Source organism: Arvicola amphibius, chromosome 4, assembly GCF_903992535.2.
Source record: "Arvicola amphibius chromosome 4, mArvAmp1.2, whole genome shotgun sequence".
NCBI lineage: Eukaryota > Metazoa > Chordata > Mammalia > Rodentia > Cricetidae > Arvicola > Arvicola amphibius.
In genome coordinates, this window is record NC_052050.1 from 85,118,265 (window position 1) to 85,130,807 (window position 12,543).

Here is a 12,543-nt window from a genome sequence, read left to right on the forward strand (position 1 = left end):
GGACTCTATCTATTAGAAAGTACATTTATCTTTCTATCTGGCCCTGAATTAGGGCAAAGATAAATACCACCAGAGGGAAAAACAGCCCCCAGAGGACCCAACCTGGTTTCTATTGGCTGGGTGGGATCACCAAAGACTACACAATGATGTTCAGCCCTAATGGCTATTGTCACAATCCAGGGAGGACCCTGGAACTCCTGGAGTGAGGTGACAGGCCCATCTTTGTAAGATGTGGGATATGCAATAGTGGAGACCAAATCTCTGAGGCCAGCTTGGAGGGAAATCCTGGCTTGGCTCCATCTTCACAAGTCACATTGTGCTTAATCTTGCACTGCCTCAGTTTCCTGGTCTGTAAATTAGAGATAACAATTATCCCCACCCACAGTAATACTAGCACAGATTTAGTGAACGTGAGCTGCCCTGGTGTTTCTCTGAGGTCTCCTGGCTGGTGAAGGAACTTCTCCCCTCCCCCTTCTCGTTCTGATGATATGTCTTGTCCCTCCACCACCTCTCCTTTCTCTTCCCTCCTGCCTCTTCCTTCTCTTCTTCCCCTCTTCCCCATCTGTCACCCAGACTGGGGACCATCTCAAGTCATTTGCTGCCTTGCTTCTGGGTTTGGAGCTCTGCTGGTCCCTGCAGCTGCCCTCGCTGGTGCCACATCAGGGTGTATCTCTGGTGTTGTGCCTGCCCACAGCCTCCAGGACATGGTTCAGATGTGGTGCTGAATGCATTGTGCTGGACCCTAGAGATACACCCATGGGTTCTGTTCCATCAGAGAAGCCCAGATCTGCCTCTAGAAATGAGCTCTAGCCTATTGCATTCTCTCTCTTTCCCTTACTGGGTTTGTTCCACTTGTCTAAACTCTAACACTTGGTGTTGGTTGCAGATTTTGCTTTCAACCATTTCAGCAAATGCCAGGGCCCCAAATGAGGTACAGACCGATCCTGAAGGGTCACAGGGCATTTAATAGCAGCAATGCCGGTTTAACATCTTCTGACACAATCTCAAGACATTCGAGAAAATACTTATCTGTCCTTTTTTTTCATTCACATCCCGTCCCTCAACAGGGATTCATGCGGAACCCAGTAAATATTAAGGCATATCTACTGTGTCGTTCTTGGCTTGGGAATTCAGCATCCCTGAGCTGGGGGGAAGATAGGATATGGACAAGTCTTGTGTATATGAAATGAGACATGATGTCAAGAATGGGCTGGTCAGAGAAGGAAGGATTTTGGATTCTGCTGAGTTCAAACCTACCTGCCATGGCGGCAGCTCTCAAGTTATGGGGTGTGATTCCCTTGGGGGTGTCACATATCAGATACCCCGCATATCAGATGTTTACATTATGACTTATAACAGAAGCAAAATTACAAGAAGCAGCAATGAAATAATTTTACAGTCACCACAACAGGAGGAGGTGTGTTCAAGTGTAGCAGCATTAGGAAGGTTGCGAACCAGTTTTCTACAGCTTTCTAGTGGTGTGACTGTAGACAAGTCCTGTCCTTCCCTACTCTCCCTTCTCCCTTTCATCCCTCCTCCCCTCCCATTGGGCTGGGGCCTTACACACCACTCGCTAAGCTGGTGCTCTGCCATTGAATCACAACCTAGTCTGCTTCTCGAGGCTCTTAGTTTCTTGTATTGGATGGGTGACAATACCTTGGATGATCAAGCAAACTGATGTAAAGGAAAAGCCTTTGCTGTCTTCTCTCTCACTGCAGCCTCCATTCTCAGAACAGCAGTTAGCATCCAGGAGACGCTCCCGCGACTGTCCCTCAAGAACATCTCAGTGTCTGTGCCTGGCCTATAACAAGTACTCAGTAAATGTCAGTCAATCACTTTCTTGGCAAGCTATGGGCTATGGTTAGAATTTAGACATCCAGATTGTCATCTGTCTAGCTTTCTTTCTGGTAGGTACCCTTCTTCCTGTGCCTCAGATTCCTCACCTATAAACAAGGGGAAATATACTGATTTCCTATCATACATTACATAGAGACAGGATACTTGTGCTGTGAGTCATAGGGCTATCACAATGACATTCAGTTGTACCTCATTTCTCTAGATTTGTTTATTTTTAAATTGTGTGCATGAGTGTTTTGTCTGCATGTCTGTCTGTTCACCACCTGCATTTCTGGTGGAGCAGGCTAGAAGAGGGCATCAGATCCTGTGCAACTGGAGATGCAGATGAGTGTGAGCCCCTGTGAGGGTGCTGAGAATTCACCCTAGGCCCTTGGGAAGAGCAATCAATACTCGTCACCACTGAGCCATCTCTTCTGCACCCGTATTTGAATTCTTGATGCGCAGAGTGCTATTGCATCTTCAGGAAGAAATGGTGTGGAATCAGCGGGTTCTGTTTCCTAGGTTTATAGGTATCCCATCAAAGCCTCACATTCACGGTTCTGAGGATTAGCGGTCTGTGGTTTCCATGTGAGCCCCTGTTGGAGTTGGTGGCCTCAGGTGGCCCCAGTCCTTGGGACACCCCTTTGATCCTTGTCTGTGAGAACAACATCTTCATGGGCTCCCACTGACTTTTTGTTGCTGGGGTTCCTGAGTGCAACACTTGATGTAGGAGAAACTCAAGTCGTCTGTGTGGAGTCAGAAACCCATGATGGGAGACAGGACCATCTGTGATAAGGAGTCTAGACTGGGATCTGTAAGTTGGCTGGGGACCAAGGCTGTTGGTAAACTCCCCCAGTTGTCTAGATCAGTGGCCATATCAGTGACTCTTCTTCTGAAGTGTCCTTTGCCAGTCTCATGTTTGTATGTTCGTTCATTGTGTGAGTATGTGATTGTATGTGGGGGCCAGAGGACATCATACGGGAGTTCCTTTGACTGTGTGAGTCTTGGGGACAGAGCTCAGGCTGTCAAGCTTGGCGTTAGGGCCCTCTACCCATCAAGCCACCCCACCAGCTCCGGTTCCAGATGATTTTCTGCCTCTTCCATCGCACACTTAACACAGTAACTGTGCCTCTTTGAGTAGGGACAAGTAGACAGACCTTCCCTCAGCCTGGTCAGAAACAACAGAGATAAGCAATCGCACTCAGCAAAGGGTGGTGTACTGCCCTGGGGTTTCCTGTTAGTCATTTAGAAAATCGAACAGAAGTGGGTACTGGTAAGCAGAGTCACTTCCTTTGTCTGTTTTTCCCTACCAGACGAAGCTTTGAGAAGAGAGGTCCTCAGGCTAAGGGAGAATGGGCTTCCGTGTGACACCATTGCTTTCATATGTACATCCTGTGAGTCCTTGGGGCAGATAAGTATGTCTCATTAGAGACTCAGTTTGCAAAATGTCGCCGAGTCATCTGAAGCGGAGAACTTTGAACTCTCTGGGCTGAAGTGAGCAGAGAGTGTAAGGGAAAGGACTCTGGATGAAGGCCCCAGGACGCTGAGCAAAGCTCAGCATGCCCCGCCCTCCAAGTGTCTGTATGCTGACCTGATTTGCTGCCCAGGCAAACCCCCATCTGGGTGGTTTCCTTCGGTGGAAACCGCAGTCGATCCTGCGGCTCTGTCAGCTCCAAGGCCTGCCTCTGGGTTGGAGGAGCAGAGAGTCAGTGCAGAGCCTGTTTAGCAAGGACACTAGCACACTGGCGTGTGTCCAAGTGCCAGCAGTCAGTGCAGGGAGAGGATTGTAAGCCGGGCCACAAGGGGAGGGTACGGAGTAAGGCAACATCTTGGTTATGCAGAAGAGAAGCCTCTGGGTCCCGGGTTCTCTCCAGAGTAGCTCTTAGACAAAGGATTAACTTCATTTAATCACGTTTAACCTCTGTGCCACTGACTGTCAACTGCTAGAAAGTGGAGTTAAAGGTGACATGAAGCTTTGGAGGAGTTAGCGGTGCTCTGAATTGCTGGCTTTTGGGAGATTTCGTAACACTGCTTGGAAGAAACATGACACATGTTGATAGAGCTCTTAACTGTGGCTGGGTGTGCAGTGCGGCCCTTTGTGGCTAACGGTGGCTGGGCCTTTCAGGAATATTTTGACCGAAAATAAAATCAACATCATTGAGAACGAGGGTGGCTACACGGAATCTTGGCTAACCAGGATTGCAAAGGAGGTAACAGGTGCTAGAAGGTACCTGTTTTAGATTGCAGGTGGTGTGTGGTTACATCATTTGCTCATCCGGAGTGGTGATTGGCTGTCTTGGAAGGAAAGGGGCTGGGTGGTGTCTAGATCTCTAGGTTATTTAGAGGAATCGGGAAGTCTCAGAATGGCTAGTAAGAGCTAGCGAATCCCAGCTGGCTTGCTCAGGTAGCCTGGGTCCAAGGATCAGCTGCAGCCTGCCTCAGACTTGAGCGGACATCCGGATTAGTGTCCTTCGCTGGGAGCTGGAACTGCTGAGGTCCCGAAAGAGGGAGTCTCTTGTCCAGGCAGGCTGTCTGGGTTACAAAAGGGCAAAGCGTGGGGCAGATGCACACTGGAACAGGCAGACCCCAGTCAGGTTTGGTGCCAGTTTCGCTGCTCTCTTGACCTTGTGCAGTACACACACTGAGAATGGTACGCTATGGCCAGAGCCAGGAAAGGACAGAGCTGACCGCTCGAGCTGGGGTCTGAGACCCTGCCTCATCCTTTCTATGCTTCTCTCCGGCCTCTTCATCACCATCTCTGAGAATACTCCCATAGGGAGGTTAGGGTGGTAGGGCACACCTTGCCCTGGTCACCATTCAGTATTCTAGTGATCTTATCATATAGATACCGTTAGTGTATTCCTTGTAAGAAAATGAGACCCAGGGAGGTCACAAATGGCAGAGCTGGCATCTTTCTGAGTCACTAGGTTCTCTTTGCTGTGATTGGGAGGGGGCTGCATATGTTATAGAGATGGGAGGGTGAAGAAGGAGAGAAGAGAGAAAGGAGTTATGTTGGGAGGGGGTGTCTGGGATGCAGAATAATCTGTACAAAGCCCAGCGCTGCTTCACTCGGGATGTGCATAGGGTCAGGCAAGGCGCAATGTGCTCCCAACTCCGGCACTGTGAGACACTGGGTAACTATTACATCTCTGCTCCTCATTTGATGTATGGGCATGATTCTTTCCTTGGAAGCAGTGCCATGAGGATTCGATGAGTAAATGTGTAGGAGGAGAGAGCGGAGCTTCGAACAGTGTCTGGTACAAGGGAAATGTCTGTCGAACACCGGTTCTTGTCAGGGGCAATTTGAGTGCACACTCCCTTCCAGGTAGGCGAGGCCTGGTTTCGTACAGCCTCTCTCTAGGATCCCTAAACCTGTGTAAAGTGTAATTTACTCGCTTGGCTCTCCACATGCCTTTCCGGGTAGTCAGAGCTGGCACAATGATGCCTACTTTAGGACAGAGAGAGGAAGTCTGGCTTGCAGCTGGTAGCTGCCAAGGTGGGAGGCGCCTGTGGAAGCCAGGCTGCCTGATTCCCCTGCTAGGTTACTGATGACCGTGTATCACTGAAGGCATGCTCCACACATGGCCCCCACCTCTCTAGTCCCTGGCTCCCTGAGACCCAACATTCTTCTCTGCCCTTCTGCTCACCAGCACACACTTGTCCCTCCCAGCAGTACCTCAGCACACTCAGGTGCTTGCTGTGCAGTTGTTTCTTGGTGATTTTGACCAAACACACGAATCCTCAGCTTGCCTCTTTGAATCATTCTAATTTGCCCAGTTCTATGGTGCTGACCGCAGCTGTATCTCCAGCCTAGCTGTAGAAGATTTTCATTTCTCCAAAATGAATCTACTATCCACTGAGCAGTCACCCCTCCTTCAGCTCCAGTGACCACTTAGCTGCTTGCCATCTCTGTTTTTTCTGTTTCTGATCTTCCATATAAATGGAATGTGTGGCTTTGGAGGTCTGGCTTCTTTTACTTCACATGATACGTTTCTAGAACCATCTGTACTGTAGCATGTACTTGAGTTTATACTCTTACCTGGTCAATATTATTCCATTGTGTGCATAATACTGCATTTTGTTCATGTAGCTACTGATAGATATCTGGGTTGTTTTGATCTTTTAGCTTAATCTAATAGCATCCAATGAAAATTCATGTGAAGGTTTTTTTGTTTGAACTCTTGGTGACAGTTTTTGGGTGTGAGCTGGAAATGGAATTGCTGGCTCTCATATTAATTCTCCTTGCCTCTGAAGATCAGACACGCTGTCCCCTAATTGCTACACATGCCTTGTTCCCATGCTAAGTTTTGGGGATTTCAATTTTTCTGCATCCCTTTCAAACACTAAAAGAACAATCATGGTGACACCTATGGGTGTGAGGTGACATCCTGTGGTTCTGATTGGCAGTTCCCTAATGGCTTCAATGCCAGAGAACTTTTAATGTCCTCTTCGGTATTTGTGGGTCTCTGGTGAAATAGGTTTTTAATTCCTTTGTTCATTTGCAAATTGGTCTGTGTTGTCTTTTTGTTGCTACAATGTAAGAGTTCTTAAGTTCAGGACAGTCTAGACTTTTTTCTGCAGATCTGATTCGCTGCTGTGAGTCTCTCTAATGGCCACTGCCCATTGCAAAAAGCAGCTTCTGTGAAGCCTGGGAGCAGCACTATTTTATGATATTTTTGAGCTATCTAAACATACTTTGATGGCGTGCCTACTTAGTAACAGTAGTAGGTTCTCCTCTAGGGTCTGTGACCTCCCCACCAATGAGCTCTTTTGTTTGTTTGTTTTTGAGATTTGATTTGCAATTTGATTAGAGCATTTCTCCCCTCCCTATCTTAAAACCCTTCCAAACACTCCTCCCCACTCTCCTTCAAATCCATGGCCTCTATTTTCATTGTTATTGTATGCATATGTATGTTTATATATGTATATATATATTCCCATATATAACCCATTGAGTTCATATTATGTTATTTGTTTGTATTCTTAGGGCTGACCATTTGGCACTGGACAACCAATTGGTATGCTCTTCCCAGGGGAGGGCCATCTCTCCTACTCCTGACTTTCCTCAGTTGTCTGTAATTTTTTGTGGGGGGTTAAGTTGAGATGTTGTAGACTTTTCCTTTTCCACTCTGGCATGTTTGTTGGCTTGTTCAGCTCACATCAGGGCACTCATGTTGGTGATATTTTACGGGTGTCGCTTCTACCATTAATAGGAGATGAAATCTCACAGCAAATACCCTGGTCTCCTGCTCCTACAACCTTCCCCCTCCCTCTTCTGCAATGATTCCTGAGACACTGGAGTGTTTTGCAGATGTATCAGTTAGGATGGAACTCCACAACTCAGCGTTTTGAATGGTTGTGGTTTTCTGTAGTGGCCTTTACCTGTTGCAAAGGGAAGTAAGTTTCCTTGGTGAAGAGTGAAGGCTACACTTATCTGTGGGTATAAAGACCAATGTTTATAGATTGTTGTTAGGAATTATGCTGGTTTAGAAAACTAGTGGTTGTAGATTCTCCTCCAATAACTGTGATTTTATTAGCACTGAGAGATAGCTAGGTTTCTGATACCAGGCATGGTATTCCTCTTGTTGATTTTTTTTTTTAAATCATTTTACAAATGAAGCACAGCTCCCCCTCCTTTCACTCCTCCCCCTCCCCTAACTCACCCCCATCCACTTCTCAGAAAGGGTAAGGCCTCCCATGAGGAGTCAACAAAGCCTGGCACATTCAGTTGAGGCAAGACCAAGCCCCCTCCCTCCCACTTCCCCCATCTCTCCATCCCTGCTTCATGGCTGCACAAAGCATCCCATCATATAGAATGGGCTTCAAAAAACCAGCTCATGCACTAGGGATAGATGGTCCCACTGCTGCCAGGGGCCCCACAAACAGACCAGGCTACAAAACTGTCACTCACATGCAAAGGGCCTGGCTCGGTCCTATGCAAGATCCCCAGCTGTTGGTCTAGAGTCCATGAGCTCCCACAAGTTGGAGTTAATGTCTCTGTGAGTTTCCCTGTCACGATCTTGACCCCCCCTCACATCGAGTAGGTCTTAATCCAATTAGAGAGCTGTCAGTTACTGCCAAGGATGTGTAGCACTACTGCACCCTTAGTGTTATTGTGCCGTGTTGGTCATTGGTGTGCTTCATAGGCATTATAGCTGGGTAGGACTGTTGGTTACCTCCTCCTTTGGGAGCTTGCATGGTGCCTTCTGGTACCATTAAAGCTAGTCCTCAGGGAAGGGGCATTCAGGTCAGGCCCAGCTTGGGAGCCTCTGGATCCTGTTTCTGAAGTGTGTGGTATCTTTAACAATAAGGAGTTACGTTTTACTTCTAGGGGTGAGCAAAAACAACAGCTAAAGGTTGTATGTTTAGGGACACACAACCCCATACATCTCTAGTAAACAACTCAAAAGAGGGCTTCCCATGACTGGTATTGGGGTTTTCATTAGGTATTCTTTGGCTCTTAGATGTGACACCACCAGTCCAGATGATAAAAGCTGATTAAAATTGTATGTGTCTACTTATACACTGAATTATGTGCATTGAAGTTTTCCTTTTGTAAATAGTTAATACTGTGATTCCCTGAATCACGATCCTTGGGGGACTATTTCCTGTCTATAGCACCTTTCTCCTCTCTCCCTCTGCTTCCCATCTGTTATGAGGCCAGTGGACTCTGCCACATCCTTCCATGGCCGTAATGCTCTGCCTCACTTCAACCTAGAAGCAACGGAGCCAAAGACAGGGAAAGAGACCTCTGAAACAGTGAGCCCAAATAAAGCTGTTTATCACAGTGATAGAGAGGCCTTATTCATGCAGTGACAGAGTTCTACGTTTAAGGTGAAACTATTCTGTCCATGGCTAACTTGTTGTCATAAAATATTGATAAGTTCTGCAAATGCCTTTTCTTCATTAATTAACATGATCATCTAAGTTTTTTCTTTATGCCATTGATACAAATGTTTTTCTTTTATTGTTTTGGATATTGAACTATTCTTGCATTTCCAGGGAAATTCCTACTTGTCCATGGTATCTTTTTAAATATGTTGCTAGATTCCATTTGCTAATCTCTATGGATACATGTGTCTGTATCTACAAGGGATACTTGTCTCTACTTGCAAATTTCTCCCATAATGCTTTGTGAAGTATTTCCTCCTTCCTTTTGTGGAAGAGTTTGACAATAGGTATTAGTTATTCCTAAATATTTTATAGACTTTATATTAAAGTGATCTGACATTGTGTTTTCTTTATTGGAATGTGTGTGCATGTGTGAATGTGTGAGCACACATATGTATGTGTTCTATGTACATGTTCATGTGGGTTTTTACACACATGTGTTTTGTGTGTGTGTGATGGCCAAAGGTCAATGCTAGAAGTCTTTTTCAGTTGCTCGTTACCTTACCTTTCTGGAGACAGGTTCTCTCTGAACCTGGAGCTCACTGACTGAGCTAGTGGCTGGCCAATGAACTCATTGATCTGTCCGTCTCTGCTTCCCCCAGGGCTGGGCTTGCAGATGGATGCTTCCACACTTGCGTTTTTGTATGGATACTAGACATCCAAACTTAGGTCCTCTTCCTTGCTCACTAGGCACTTTACCATTGTTTTTATCTCCATGGGCCTTTGGGAAGGTTTCTGCTGACTGAATTTTGCTTTGTCATAAGTCAATGCTGGTAGTTTGTCTAGGGATACATCCAGTTCATCTGGGTTATCTCATCTTTTGGTGTACAAGTGTTGAAAGCTTTCTCTTGTAAAGCTTCATTGTTGACTGAGTTCGCTGTAAGGGGCAGTAAGCAAGGCAGACACTAGAGAACCATCGGCTTATAATCCCTTTTCTTTCTGAAATGTTGGCAAAATGTCCATCCTCACTTTCGCTCTGACTTTAGTAGCCTGAGGCCTCTGTCTCTTATTAGTCCACCTACCTGTTTGTCACTTCAGAAGGGGCACCTTCTGCTTGTGTTGTCTTCGTATTGCATCCTATTCTCTAGCCGACTTCTCATTGCTTAATTTGTATTATTTTCTTTTCCCTTTGAGTTTAATATGCTTTGCTTTTGTTAGTTGTTACGTAGAAATAAAGATAATTAATTTGAAGTCTATGTTGCGCTTCAAGGCAGGCATTTATAGCTACGAACTTTTCTAATCAGGCTTTTTGCAGTATCCATGGGTTTTGGTAGGTTGTGTTTTCATTTTAATTTGTCTGAAAAGATTTCCTGTTAGCCTGTGCTTTTTGCACTCTTTTGTGATTTTCCAGTTTTGATTCTGATGGGGATTTCTGGCTTTATTTCTCCGTGGGTGGTTTCTGACTACTATTTCTTCAATTCATTTTTTTTCTGCCTGCTTTTCTCTCTCCTCTCTCTCTGGCGCTCCCATTAAGGGAATGCCAGTCATTTGGCTGTAACACATAGATCTCTGATGGGTTCGCTTTTGTTTACCATTTTCTCTTGGTGCATCTTGGTCTGGTTTGATCTTAGCTGCCTTGTCTTCAAGATCACCGATTTTCTCTCTGACCCTGTTGACTCTGCTACAGAAGTACTTTGATGATTTTTTTTTTCATATTTGTTATTATTGTCTCTGTCTGGAGTTTCTGTTTGATTCCTTTGTATATATATTTTTTGAGATAAGTTCTCACTATGAAACCACACTGGCCTTGTTCATACCTGTAATCCTCCTGCTTCACCCTCTAGTGCTGGGATTGTAGCTGCAAGCCACCATACCCAGCTCCATTTTCTAATTTCTGTGCCCTCAGTGATATTCTTTAATTCAGGGTCATAGTTCTTGTTTCCTCTTCTTTGTGTCCTATTGTTTTTCAGTTCCTTAAATATATATGTGTATATAAATGCATACACACATGCACACACACACATATGTATGATATATATATATATATGAGACAGCTGATTTAACCCTTCATCTCTCAAGTCCAGTATTTTTCCTTTTACTTGCCCAATTTTCTTTTAATTTATTCTTTCCCGTTAACTGGCTATACCGTCTTCCTTCTTAACAGACCTCATAATTTTGAATTGAAAACTATATATTATTATGAACATTCGAACATTAATTATGATGTAATAGCTATGGATGGCATGCTCTCCTTGCCCAGAGCCTGCTGTCGTTGCTTGAGATGGAGGGCAGTGTTTAGATGGTTTAGTCGCTTTTTTGGAAATATTTTCATGAAGACCGTGCAATGTGTTGTGTGCAGACTGGAGACTATAGATACCTGGAGTCAAAAGAAAGGGGGAAAAGCTGGAATGCCTTCAGCATTTACTCAGGCCGTTACTCTCTGCTCAACCTGACTTCCTGCCTTCAGGGCTATTGAGACTCAGACAGGTTTCCTCCCATTTTCCTACGCCTGTGCATGGCATTCATGTTCAGCCTGTCTTTCCAAGCCATTATTCTTGAAAGAATTTCAACCCTAATCCTAAATACCCAGGGTTTGGGGAAGACATCTTTGTTGTTGTTCTTAAAGTCTTTGCCTTGGCAGGCGAAGGGAGTTGACTCATCTTTAGTGTTTTAGAGACTGGTCACTGAAAGTTGCTTCTGTAAGTGAGTGTTCAGAGCCAAAGATGTAATAGTTGTGCAAGTGTGCAGGGAACACCACACACACACACACACACACACACACACACACACATACACACGTGCGCGCACGCACATAGAGCTCAAAACTTTTTGAGACAAGGTAGTTCATGCTCCAGAAACCTACATCAGTGACTCAGGCAGCCATTATTAAGACTGCCACTGCCATGGGGAAAGGAGTCCATGACAGTGATACTCTACAACCCACCCTTCCCTGCAAAGGTATGGGTGATCCCATGTTCCAAATGGTAAGAGTCTCTGACAATTCCTGATCCCAGAAACTAACAGTTCGGAAGAGAATGCAAGTTCCCTTGTTGTCCATCCCGCCCCTGCACCTCCCACTACTTGCTGGGGACTAAACCCAGGACCTTGCACTTGCTAAGGGAACACTCTATTACTGAGTTAAATCTCCAGTCTATGGATGGGAATGGATTTCCGAATATTAAGCACTCCTCCATGAACCCGACAACCGTTAGGGAAGAATGTGACTGTGACCTGCAGGGGCCTGATGGGTTTGTTCTGCTGAGCTCTAGGTTGCCTGAGCTTGGGTAGGAATCAGGTAAGATGTTTTGTTGCGATGAAAGGCCTGACCTGACAGAACAACTTCAGAGGAGGGGCGTTATTTTGGCTCATTGTTTCAAATGAATTTCTGGCCACCATGGGTGGAAGGCAAGCAGAAGGGCCCAGCCTGTGGGTGTTGGGAGCTTCTGGCAATGACTTATCATATCTGAATGGATCAGGAAGCAAAGGAATTAGGGAAAGTCATAATCAAAGGCTTACCCCGAGTCACCCGTTTCCACTAGCCAATCCAATACCCTAAAAGCTCACAACCTTAAACAGTGTCACAGTCTGGTCACGGTGCTTTCAAACAGTGAGCCCATCCCATCCTACTTATTGGACAAAGACTATTAGGGGACAACACAGTAGTAGAGAGCACTGCATTTGGGATTCTGTTGCTGACATGGAGTGGATGGGTAACAGGAGGCAGCCAAACTTAGAGGGCAAGAGGAGAGTATGGAAGGAAGCTGGATTAGAGCTTCCTGGCATTTCTTGTCTTGGTGACTGTGACCAGAATGTCTTCGTTTCTGTTTCTGGGCTCACAGCTCCTGTCTCACACTGGGTCTCTGTGAGGAGGGAAGA

At 45.7% G+C, this 12,543-nt stretch overlaps 1 protein-coding gene across 2 annotated transcripts in view; it reads left to right on the forward strand.

Annotated features, from left to right (window-relative positions):
* Positions 1-12,543, forward strand: part of Dock2 (dedicator of cytokinesis 2) — a 414,772-nt gene that overhangs the window by 11,199 nt on the left and 391,030 nt on the right. The window lies entirely within an intron of this gene.